Source organism: Bos taurus, chromosome 9, assembly GCF_002263795.3.
Source record: "Bos taurus isolate L1 Dominette 01449 registration number 42190680 breed Hereford chromosome 9, ARS-UCD2.0, whole genome shotgun sequence".
Taxonomy (NCBI): Eukaryota; Metazoa; Chordata; class Mammalia; order Artiodactyla; family Bovidae; genus Bos; species Bos taurus.
This window is the reverse complement of record NC_037336.1, coordinates 68148947-68161248: the sequence shown is the minus strand read 5'-3', so window position 1 is coordinate 68161248 and position 12302 is coordinate 68148947. Positions and strand designations below refer to the sequence as shown.

At 41.0% G+C, this 12302-nt stretch overlaps 1 long non-coding RNA gene across 1 annotated transcript in view; it reads right to left on the bottom strand.

Moving 5' to 3' along the window:
• Nucleotides 1-3952: 3952 nt before the first annotated feature.
• The window catches only part of LOC104969589 (uncharacterized), a 60927-nt gene continuing 52577 nt past the window's right edge, over nucleotides 3953-12302 (bottom strand). Inside the window, exon 3 of the long non-coding RNA XR_808855.4 lies at nucleotides 3953-11310. This is a non-coding gene — a long non-coding RNA (uncharacterized lncRNA). The remainder of the gene's footprint in view (nucleotides 11311-12302) is intronic.

Sequence of the window (12302 nt, the reverse complement as noted above, 5' to 3'; positions counted from 1 at the left end):
GAATGGGCTGCCCTGTTCTATAAATCATGTTTGCGTATATCCTAATCTTGGCCTACCTGAACCACCTTACCCTTCTATCATCTAAAGCAACAGTCATACACTCAGATGCTCAGAGGTTACCAGCAGGTAATGAGTAAAGCAGGCCAAGAAGAAGAAATCTATTTCCCTCTGTCTTATATAGTTCCACTTACGGTAGGATGTTTGTGATGTTCCTCTTGATTCTACCACAAGAAAAACAAAAGTTCAGGTGTAAAAATAAATGGGAACTGACAGCTGGACTTGCTGTCGGGAGGATAATAACTGGTGGGACCTTGGGGAGGTGGTGAGCACAGGCTAATGTCAGGAGGATGCCCACCCCTCAGCTCTTCTTGGAGGCTTTGGATCTGGTGTTGCCAGCAGACATGTGCTCTCGGTGTGATTATAATATCTCTCATTTTACAAGAAGAGAGAGAAATCTGGATTTTTTTAAATGGGACATTTTCTAAGTTTTGAAAATTGGCAACTAATTGAAAGAAAAATCCTTTAATGACTGTGCAGGCAAAGAGCGTCTTGGCCAAAGAAAAAGTGCCTGTGGGCTGATTTCATAATATAGGTTTATAGCTTGATATCTCTGATCTAAATTAACTTTCTAATATCTTTGTGAATGCCATTTGGGGCCCAAAGAGAATTCCATCGCAGCTGACCCGTTTCTCTTCTTCAGGGCAGCCCATTCTAGCCAAGGGTAACTCCCCAGTGTGGCGGTGGGTGGGGGGAGGGGGCGAGCAAAAATCTACTGACAAAGACAGTTTGGCAGTACACTAAATTAAAACACCCTGATATGTTCACATCTCAGTTGGTGGCTATGAGTATCACAGTGATCTTGAGAACTCTACTTGTATCAGAGAAGGGGAGCTACATTTTGCTATCTGTATCACTAACAAGGGGCTTCCCAGGTGCTGCAGAGGTAAAGAATCCACCTGCCAAAGCAGGAGATGCAAGAGAACTGGGTTCAGTTCCTGGGTTGGAAAGATTTACTAGAGGAGGGAATGGCAACCTACTCCAGTATTCTTGCCTGGGAAGTCCCATGGGCAGAGGAGCCTGGAGGGCTACAGTCCACGGGATCACAAAGAGTTGGATGCGACTGAACACACATGTACATACACATCACTAACAAGAGACAGGAGCTCAACCACATGTACACACGGCTCTATAGGCACCATACTAGCCCATCACAAGGAATATTCCTGTATAAAAAACTCTCTGATCATTCAGCCTCACTCACAGTTAAGGAAAGCAATCCAAGAGAAGCCAACCAATGCCTAGAGGCCCAGCGCTTGGTCAATATGCAGAGTTCCCAGTAGTGTGGTTCAGTGATAGGAGATAGACTTCTTAACCAAACCAATTAGATATATGTCTTGGCATGAAATGCATAACCACAATTTCTGTGCTTCTACATCTGGGGTCAGTGAGACCCACTAAAAACATTTAAAAGTAATCTCTGGAATTTCTGATAACTCTGTCTTTGGCACATGCTGTGCTGTGCTTAGTCGTTCAGTCATGTCCGATTCTTTGTGACGCCATGCACTGTAGCCCGCCAGGCTCCTCTGTCCACGGGATTCTTCAGGCAAGAATACTGGAGTGGGTTGCCATGCTGTCCTCCAGGGGATCTTCATAACCCAGGGATCAAACCCAGGTCTCCAGCATTGCAGGCAGATTCTTTACTGTCTGAGCCACCAAGGAAGCCTGGTCTTTGGCATATTGACATCTAAAATACAAACAACTATGTCACATACATATAGGCAGGATAGATTTAATGGTCCAGAATAATGTTTCAAGTCCTCTGACCCTTCCCTGCCCAGGCACCTCTGGGATAATATTATCCTGTGTTTTATCATTGGCTGCTCCCCTTTTCCTTACTAAGGTACGAAATTATCTTGGTGGAAGTACACGTCCTCACCAAAATGACATGCATTATCTTTGTATGAGAGGACAGTACAGAAATATTTTAGCTTGGTGGACTGTCAACTACTTCATCTACCTATTCCAGAAACAGAATTCTATTCAGAGCCTTCCATCCATTTGTATCTATCTATCTACAGCCAATCATAGACCATTGGCCAGGCAGAAGGAATCTTACAAAATTCATCTTCCTAACAGTATATCTGGTCTACCTACCACACTTCCTATATTCAGAATTCATTACAACTCTCCACCAAGAACACCCTCAATAATTTCTACCTCTATTACTTCTTTACCTTGCTACCTTTCCAGCAACTACTGAGTTTCTGAAATCACTCCAAGCTACCCAAGAAAATCTACAGGACTCGCTTGAACACTAAAAGGAACAAAAACCAAAGGCAATGGATCTAGAAGACAAAATGAGAATCAGAGATACCATCTGGGATTTTTCTTGATGCATTCATACTCCCTGGCTCTACAGACTTGCTAGAAGACTATTTCTCAGGACTGCCAAAGACAGGAGAGTGATAATCACACCTCAAATTCTGATGAGAATAATTAGATAAGGAAGTCTCAGCCCCAGGAAACTTCCAATTCACTTGTTGAGCTTGAAATATTTTCAAAGGCAAAAGACCAAATCATGTACAAAAGAAAAAAAAAGAGAAAGGTTGGCATCACACTCTTCTCCACAGCAGTATTCAGTGCCAGAGAACTGATGAGGAAATGTGAAACAGAGTTCTGAAGTAAAGTAAGTAGGACCAAAGAATATTTTCCCAGGCATGGTGTCATGTAAGTAAAAACAAACATACTTTAAAAAGAAAGACCTCAGGGAATATAACACACCGAGCTTTTCTTGTAAAATATATCTGATGACAAAAACTCAGCTGATTAAGAAATGAATCAAAAGTAAAAACTGGGAAATGGGTAAATGGTGGCCAAAAAAAAAAAAAAAAATGTGAGCAATTAATCCATTTCCAAATAAAATACTGGAAAATACAGAATACAACTGTAATAAATCTTGACAGTATAAAAAAACAACTCACAAATATGGCAAAATCGTGAAGGGTATGAGACAACAAGCTTAAGAGGGCTGCAGTTCTCATCTTTCATAGCAAGCAGTGAGCCAATTGACACTGTCTAAAACCAAAGCATTTAACTGAAACACACCAAAAAAAAAAACAATTTCAACCTCTTATTTTTAACAAATTCATTTTTAACTTTTTATAAAAAGGAAATAATGTATTTTGTGATAAAAAAGTTTATTTGAAGTCCACCAATTCCTTTAATTTTTTTCTCTCAATGAAAATTAAAGCTGCTACTTTTATTTTTGAAATGAGATCATGTAACAAAAGTTCATCCATCCATCCAATCGACTATCCTTATCACATACATTCTGGATGAATGATGACCACTTGAGTGGTGCAGTGTGGCAGCCCAGATGCTTTTATCTGTATACATGTGTATATATTTTCTGCACATCTACCAAGTGTGGAATGATGGTTGGAATGATGTTGCCGTAGTGTTAATGGTTATTTCTAGGGGGTTGGATATGAAGTGATTGTTCCAACATTTTCCTTTGCATTTTTCAATATTGCTGAAAATTTTTAAAGCATCTAATCTTTTTACAAAGAACATTTTTCTTTAAATAAAAAAGAAATACATGTTGAAGTGAACCATTAACCTTGAATACTTCCCCTTATATAGGCAATCATCCAGAACTTATGTTTGTTTTCACACTCTTGCTTCAATTTGATCTCGCCAACTATAAACTCTTGGCCTTGCAGTCCCAATTTTGAGCTCATCCCCTACCCTCTCTGTCCTCCTTATTTGGAACCTAACTTTCTCCTCTGGATACCTATCCATGCTCCAAGTATCCTAGAGGAAGTAGGCTGCAGTTTTTTCTGCCTAAAGATTTCTGCAAGTCTGATAGCATAAGATGTAGTGAATGTTATTTTACTCAGAAATTAAGGGAACCCTAAGATTTTAATTAATTTTACCATTTTGTAACACTACATAAAATTGGAAACTTTTATTTTAAATTGGCTATCCAGGACCTGAACTCCAGCCTTTATTTGGGAAGTTCTCCAAGCTATGGACATCTGCTCCATGGGACATGGATGCTGAGAATTTCAGAAGCTTGCTCTCACAGAAACTCCATCTCACACACACCCAGATGTACACTTGTCCAGTCATTTGAACCAGTCTGAGATTTCAGTGGGCTTCTCTGATTGCTCAGTTGGTAAAGAATCCACCTGCAACGCAGAAGACCCAGGTTTGATCCCTGGGTGGGGAAGATCCCTTGGAGAAGGAAATGGCAACCCACTCCAGTATTCTTGCCTGGAAAATCCCATGGAGAGAGGAGCCTGGCAAGCTACAGTCCAAGGGGTCACAGAGAGACAGACATGACTGAGCATCTGAGCATAGCGTAGCATAGCAATTCCAGTGGGGTGAATAAGGCAACGAAGTAGTCAGTGGAGAAATCATTTTAGCAACAGCAGCCACAGCAACTTCACTAGAAGCAGCACCAACTGCAGCAGCGTGCCCCGCGCTGGTGGAGACAGGTGGGTGGGCTGCAGCCTCCATTGTTTAGCCGTGGCCGTGATTCTAGCTGCTCAGCCGTCCTTTGTTCCTGTCTGTTTTCAAAGCCTGGCATTTTAGTCTTCCTGGAAATTCTGTGGGCTTTCCAACAACCTTTCAATAAATTCCTTCTCTATTCCAATCAGCCTGCGTCTGTGTCTATCACCTGCATTAAAAATTTTGATGTATGCTGTACTTACACCATGATTCTACATACTTATATTTTAAATTATTGGTATAGGACCTTCAGACTTAAATTCAAATCCAGATACTTGTCTGTATTGCTAATCCTGCCCGGGCTTTTGCCAACCCTGTTTACTTAACAATGGACTCCTCCGCTTTCATCTTCTAGTAATTCATTCAACGATCATTCATTATGTTCAACATTGTGCTGAAATCTGGGGATTAAAAAAAAAAAGAAAAGCAAGACAGTATGTTTACCATCAAGGAATTCAAATTCTAATGGGGAAGCTAGATAAGAAAATAATGAAGTGGTAAACAGTGGAATGGGGCTTCCCAGGTGGTGCTAGTGGTAAAGAACCCACCTGCCAATACAGGAGACAAGGGACATGGGTTCAATCCCTGGGTGAGGAAGATCCCCTGGAGGAGGGCATGGCAACCCACTCCAGTATTCTTGCCTGGAGAATCCTATGGAGAGGGAAGCCCAGCAAGCTGCAGCCCATAGGGTCACAAAAAGTCAGACACGACTGAAGGAGTTAGCATGCATGCACACAAATAGTGGAATAAGGAAGGGCACGGGATGTTACAGAAACACCAAAGAGAAGTCCAGGAAGTCAGGAAACTCCAACTCCTGAGGGGACCTTGAGGGAAAAAGTAGAAGGGAGCCAGGTGGAAGGGCACAGGCAAATGACAGTAAAGATGTGACACAGTATAGAACATTCCAGAAGCCTCATGCAAGTTGGCTTTCTGAAGTGTTACGTGTGTATGTGTGTGCTCTGCTTTTCAATCTTGCCCGATCAGCAGAATCACCTAGGGCTTGTTAAATATTAGGTATCTAGTCTCTTCCTCCCAGGAATCTCAGTATGTCTGGAGTGGGGCTCAGGTGACTTACATAAAAGGGAAACTTTGTCCCAAGGAATGAGACTGGAGGCAAAACTCATGAGACTTTGTAAGCTTGAAAGTTTGAATTGTATCCTAATGGGAAGCTAGAACCATTAGAAGATTTCAAGCATAGTGGTGGTAAGATCGGATTTGCACTTTAGAAAAGTTCATTCAAGTAGCAGTAAAAAATTGGAGAAGGAAATGGCAACCCATTCCAGTATTCTTGCCTGGAAAATCCCATGGACAGAGGGGCCTGGTGGGCTACAGTCCATGGGGTGGCAAAAAGTTGGACATGACTGAGCTAACACACAAAGAACTGGAAGAAAGCTGAGATTAGCAGTCCGGAAATTAGTGGCAGGAAGACCAGTTAGGTTATTAAAAAGTACTCTGGTAGAGAGAGAATACAGATTTGAACTAAGGCTGTCATCTGCAAAACAGAACCAACAGGATAGAATTTAGGGTAGCTGCTCCATGGGGTCGCTAAGAGTCGAACACGACTTAAGCGACTCAGCAGCAGCTGCGACCCTCTGTGTGACCCCATAGACGGCAGCCCACCAGCCTCCGCCATCCCTGGGATTCTCCAGGCAAGAACACTGGAGTGGGTGCCATTTCCTTCTCCAATGCATGAAAGTGCAAAGTGAAAGTGAAGTCGCTCAGTCGTGTCCAACTCCTAGCGACCCCATGGACTGCAGCGCACCAGGCTCCTTGGTCCATGGGATTTGCCAGGCAAGAGTACTGGAGTGGGGTGCCACTGCCTTCTCCGATAGTGTAGCTGACGTGGTTGCTATTGGCTATGGTTAAGAGACAAACAGGGTGACTAGGCTTGGGACAAGTACACTGGTGCTGGTACGGGTGAAGCTCACCTGGATGAGACAAAAAATTAAAATTGATGAGTTCAGTTTTGGCCATGTTGAGTTTGAAGTGCATGTGGCATGACAGCCAAATATCTTTGGGATCTTATACACACAAGTCTGACTCACAGAAGGTGGGCAGGAAAAAAAGCTAGACTGGCTTCCCTTCAGATACAGATAGACGTTATATTGTGGAGGCATTAAAAAAAAAAAAAAAAAAAACTGGAATGAAGGCAGTGGTAATCTGGCCATAAAGTCCCACTTCAAGTTGCACACATGACAGGAATCAATCTCAACATTCCATTCAAATGGAGACATAAAAGGTAGATTCCTAGGTTCCTGTGGCTGAGGTCTAAGGTAGAATCCCCAAATCTGTATTTTTTAAAAGAAGCTCCCCAAGTGATTCCCACAAGCAACTGGATGTAAGAACTACCACATAGGCTGTAGTTTCCAAATTTACTGCACATTTGAACAATGTGGTGAGCTTTTTAAAATCCCTCCCTCATACCAATTAAGTCAACATGTTTGGGGCAGGAAACAGGTGTCAAGATTTTTTAAGATTCCCAGGTGATTTGATGTGCTTTAAATCTGGGAACTACTGATGTAGATTACTGATAACTAGACAGCTGATAACAAGTAAAGTGTTTGTACATAGTAGCTGGAAGCAGGGCAGTCATAGGTGTAGCATGAATGTAGTCAAGGAGCAGAGTCCAGGTCAGAGCTGAATCAGGACCAATCATCAAGGCTGCTGAAAATAGGAGATATAAAGTTGACCCACGTGACCTTCTCAGAAATGAGTTAGAGTCCTAGTTATGAACATGAGGTTCTCTGAATAAAAGCAGTGAAACAAAGAGGTCCAAGACCTTTGCTTTCTATGAACTGACAGTTGAAAAATTCTAAGTAAATTTATTTGAGATTTTAAGTAGCAACAGAAGGAGAAAACCTTGAGCAAACCTTGAGGAACATGGTCCTTTAAGAGGCAAAGGAGCAGATAGTACTATTCAAGGGAAATGGGAAGGCAAGTCAGAGAGGTAGGAGAAAAATCAGTAAGAGTAATAATGCAGAAGTTAATGGCAGAGAGGACTTCAAGGAGGGGGTAATCAACAGTGTCCAATGCTACAGAAAGAAATGTTAGGATAAGAGGAAACTGGCAATTGGATATATCTCTTCATTCATCTTAGCAACTACTGGAGGGTAGGATATCTTTTCTCTTGCAACCTGATTAATAACCACTATCCTAACCTCATGATTGCTGCCTTCTTGAGCGAGGGAGGGAGAAGTACTATTCCAATCACAAAGCTCATTAGCATCATCCTTTCTCAAGCCCACGTTGTACAAGATGGATCTCAGTTCTAACAGAAGCATCTCGAAACAGGCCTCTAAAATAATCAAGCCTGTGAGCATTGACTAAAAGGAGTACAACGCTTAGTTTAGAGAGGTGAAGGCTGAGAGGGCTGTGATTGAGGCATTTGATTAGTCATCAAAGTCTTCTCTGTTCTTCCTCTGCTCTGTATCTAATTTCCACGAGCTTAACTCCCTCACTCCCATTGGCCTTATCCAGTCTCCAGCAAATGGCTCCTTTGCTGGTCACTGTGCTTCCAAAGTATGGCTGAGCCAACCCATCCCTCACAAAAATCATGCAGCTCTCTTCTATTACCATGCCCCTTCCTCACCCTATTTCCTCCCACAACAAATCAAGGACGGACTTGGGCTCTAAGATTGCCTTGGTTTGTGACCTTGCTCTGACACTTACCTGTCACTGTGACCTTCTGTGACCTTAAATAGCTTAAGCCCTCTGTGCCTTATTTTTATCACCTGTAACAGGGGTAATAATAGTTCTTATTTCATAGGAACATTATGAGGATGAAATGAAATGAGATGTACAGGGAAGGTGTATGGTAACAGATGAGTGACGTTGTGATTAATTTTGCTCAGATTCTGATTTGTTACCTGTAAAATGCCTGTGAAGATCTTACCTACCTCATATTGTTATAGAGATTAAATTAGAAAGTGCACTTAAGGTAAATCAACATAGTGCCTGGTACCATCAGCAAATGGACGCTGTTATGGTTTCTAAGAATGACCACATAAAATGTACCTGTACTGTGAAGGTGTCTATAATTCCAGTGGAAATAAATCATTTCTTCCTCCATGCTCTGCTTTTTGTTTTAATTTTAGTATGGCAATTATTTCTCTCTTTGTGCTTTTTCTCTTTTCTATTCTCTTCTGTATTGTTGTTACTTACAACATCTTACTTGTTGTAAAGAAAGATGTAAACAACAACATCTGTATTGTTGTTACTTACTTACATCTTTCTCTCCCCCTCCACCCTAGATTATTAGATTGAGGACAGAGATTAAGGACTATATTTTACTAATCCCTGTAATTGTTGTATAATACCATGCAATAATTTTCAGATTCACATAGTATGCTCTCATTCATGGGTAGCTGAATGACTTTACTGACATTTTTATACTGGGCTTTTTTTTCTTTTAAATATATATCATAAATTTTAATGATACTTAGTACAGATACAATGAATGGGAAAACTGTATAAATTGGAGCAATCTTTTGGAAGAAAGTATGGCAACCAGAGTTTTCACAAATAGGATACTAGCTAGAGTATATTGGTACAGTGGAATAATGTGAAATATTATTAAAGCTATATTAATGGGTATCCATATATATACATATTTGCTGCTATTGAAAGATCTCTAAAATGTATCATAAACATTAAAAAGGTATAAAACTATGTAAATTGTATGCCCTCTTTTGTGTAAAATTAAAATAAAGAGAGATGTGAATTTATGTAGATTTATGCTTTTTAAAATTAGGAAGTATAATAAGCAATTGTTCACTTGGAGAGGATGGTAGGGGAAAGACGGAAATGAGGGCTTTTGCTTTGCGTTTTGGAACTTTCAGCATTGTTTAAATGTTATACCCTCATACAAGCATTATTCCTTACTAAAGTGTTGATGAGAAGGGAGGTTAGGACCTACCCCTTTTTGGTTGTTTTATTTTTTGTACTTCAGTGTATGTTAAAAAATATATTGCAAAAATTTCCCCCGTATTAAGTGCTTGTCACACTCTATTCTAATGGTTGAGTGACATTCCATCACATGATATATATTATGATTTTTAACCCTTTTAGTTGAATATTTAAGCTGTTTATGCTTTGGTGGTTATTTGATTATTCTTAGCTCTGGACGTGGAGAAGGCAATGCCACCCCACTCCAGTACTCTTGCCTGGAAAATCCCATGGACAGAGGAGCCTGGTGGGCTGCAGTCCATGGGGTCGCACAGAGTCGGACACGACTGAGCAAATTCACTTTCACTTTTCACTTTGCACTCTCATGCATTGGAGAAGGAAATGGCAACCCACTCCAGTGTTCTTGCCTGGAGAATCCCAGGGACAGCGGAGCCTGGTGGGCTGCCGTCTATGGGGTCGCACAGAGTCGGACACGACTGAAGTGACTTAGCAGCAGCAGCAGCAGCTCTGGACATGGATTAGCTGAAGCAGTAGTAAAATTTTGTCATTGATGACCCTTGTAGGAACACAGTTGGTCTTACAATAGTCTCCAGGATGTTTTGAAGGGCTTACTGTGCAATTTTGGAATTAGAAATTTGGAAGAGTTGAAGTGCTCTGCACAATAGAGAATTTTGAATCCCCAGCGGCAATGGCAGGATGGAGACTTGGTGGAGTGGTTGGGGGTGGGGACAGAGAATATGAGAGAGAAATAAAATATAAGACGGTGGGCTCCAAGACCCCCTCCTTCTGTGTGGATTTCTTTCGGAGACTTGTGAAGAAGCCGAATTGTTGGAAAGAGAAACAAAGACAGCATACAAACACGGTAGCCCGAGGCCAATTACACGCAGAGCATAAACCTGGGAATTAACAGGAGCCACAGGGAAGACTCGGAGTTTCACCAGTTAGGGGACTGGGGATGGAGTCAAATGTAAGTAGCTGGCTTTCTCAGTGGCAGGGCTTTCCACCTGCTCTGTACAGCACACACCCCTCCTCCGAGGACCTCTGTGTTATTGGCATAATAAAATCTTGTGATTCATAGAACTGAATTGCCTCCTAAAGAGGATGTACACTTTATGCTTTCACCAGATGTGGAGGTGTAGGCCTGATTCACCCCACCATCATGCACAGTGGGTATTACAGTCTTTACATCATGAGCAATTTAACAACAAAAAGGTGCTCTCATTGTTTACATGATTCTGCATTCTGGAAAGGTTAACAGCTTTTTCATCTTCATCCCAGTTCTTGGATAAAGTAGAAACCATCACACAGGACCTTCTTTATCCTCTCACAATAACATAAACATAGCATCACCAACTCAATGGACATGAGTTTGAGCGAACTCTGGGAGATGGTCAAGGGCAGGGAAGCCTGGCATGCTTTAGTCCATGGGGTCACAGAGTCGGATACACTGAGCAACTGAACGACAACAACCTCCCATACAGCACTTGGTAGGCGCCAGATATTTTTAAGTGCTCTTATAAAGTGTTAACTCATTTAAAAATTCACGAATCTATGTTATAGGTAACACTTTGCTTCCATGTCACTGATGAAGAAATTGAAGTTCAGAGAGCAGCATTTAATCAAACTCAGCAAGTGGAAGAAGCTGGATTTGAGCCCGTCTTTACAGTCTGGCTCCTAAATGTTCCACCATGCTGCCTCTTTTCCCTTCATCCTTCTACAAACCATTCTGCATCTTCATCCTGCCACTGCTTCCAGTCTTTGAAAATTGTTGAAGACCACCTCTCCCATTCTCCTGTGGATCTCATCACTCTTCACCATCCAAGGAGTCTCATTCATTAGTTCTCTTCTGTCTCTTGCATCTTCAACTTCCCTTCAGCCCGGGTATTACTCATTCTAAAAAATAAAATTAAAACAGTCACACTAAGGAGCAAGCAAACAGCAATAACTGGCATGCCTGTATTTCCTTCCAACTACTAGAGTTTTTCCTCTCTTAATCTTGTCCAGGGTTGACTTTGCACCCTCAGTTCCTTCTCAGCACATTGCAATCTTGTTTCAGCCAGCCCACTGAAACTATGTATGCCAAGTATAGCAGTAACATTAGTTTTTCCAAATCCAACGGATCTTTCTTTCACTTAATTTATATTTGATACAGTTAACAATCCCCTCTTTGGGATATACTATACTGTGGCTTTCATTCTAACTCTTCTATCTCTTCTTAGTCTTCTTTGTTAGCAACTCTTCCTATGCCTAATCTCTAAAATTAACATTCCTGAAAATGTAAACCTGTGATTTCTTTTCTTCTCAGTATACACACTGTCTCAAGTTAATTACATCCAGTCTTGTGGTTTTAAACACTATATCCCTGGTAATATCTCCCTAATTTGTCTCACCTGCCAGCTCCACTGGAACATACATCATCCTAACTTAACCTCTCAGTTAACCTATCAAAATTGAATTTATCTTCTTCCTAAATCAGAGAACCTCTTCCTTATCCTTTACACCTATTATGTCCTATGAGGTTAGGGACCAAGATTGTTTTGATCATTACTTGATACTTAGAATCTGGCATGGCTGTTTATGCATAGAGGGTGCTCATAAGATACTTAATGACGGAATGAATGAAAATTTTGTTTTTGTTTAAGATAATTCAGAAACCAAACTTCTTTATCTATAGACTTATAACTGATGAATAATGTACACCTAGAGTGAGTGGGAAAAACAACATATAAATGAGTGATTTTGAAAATCAGAAAAAAACTTCAGATATTTTTCTATACATGTGTCTTAGAGTTGAAAGGAGACATAGTTCAAATCTCTTGTTCTACAGATGAGGAAATTAATGTAGTTTACTTGCCCAGTATGACATCAGTTTTGACAGAACTGAA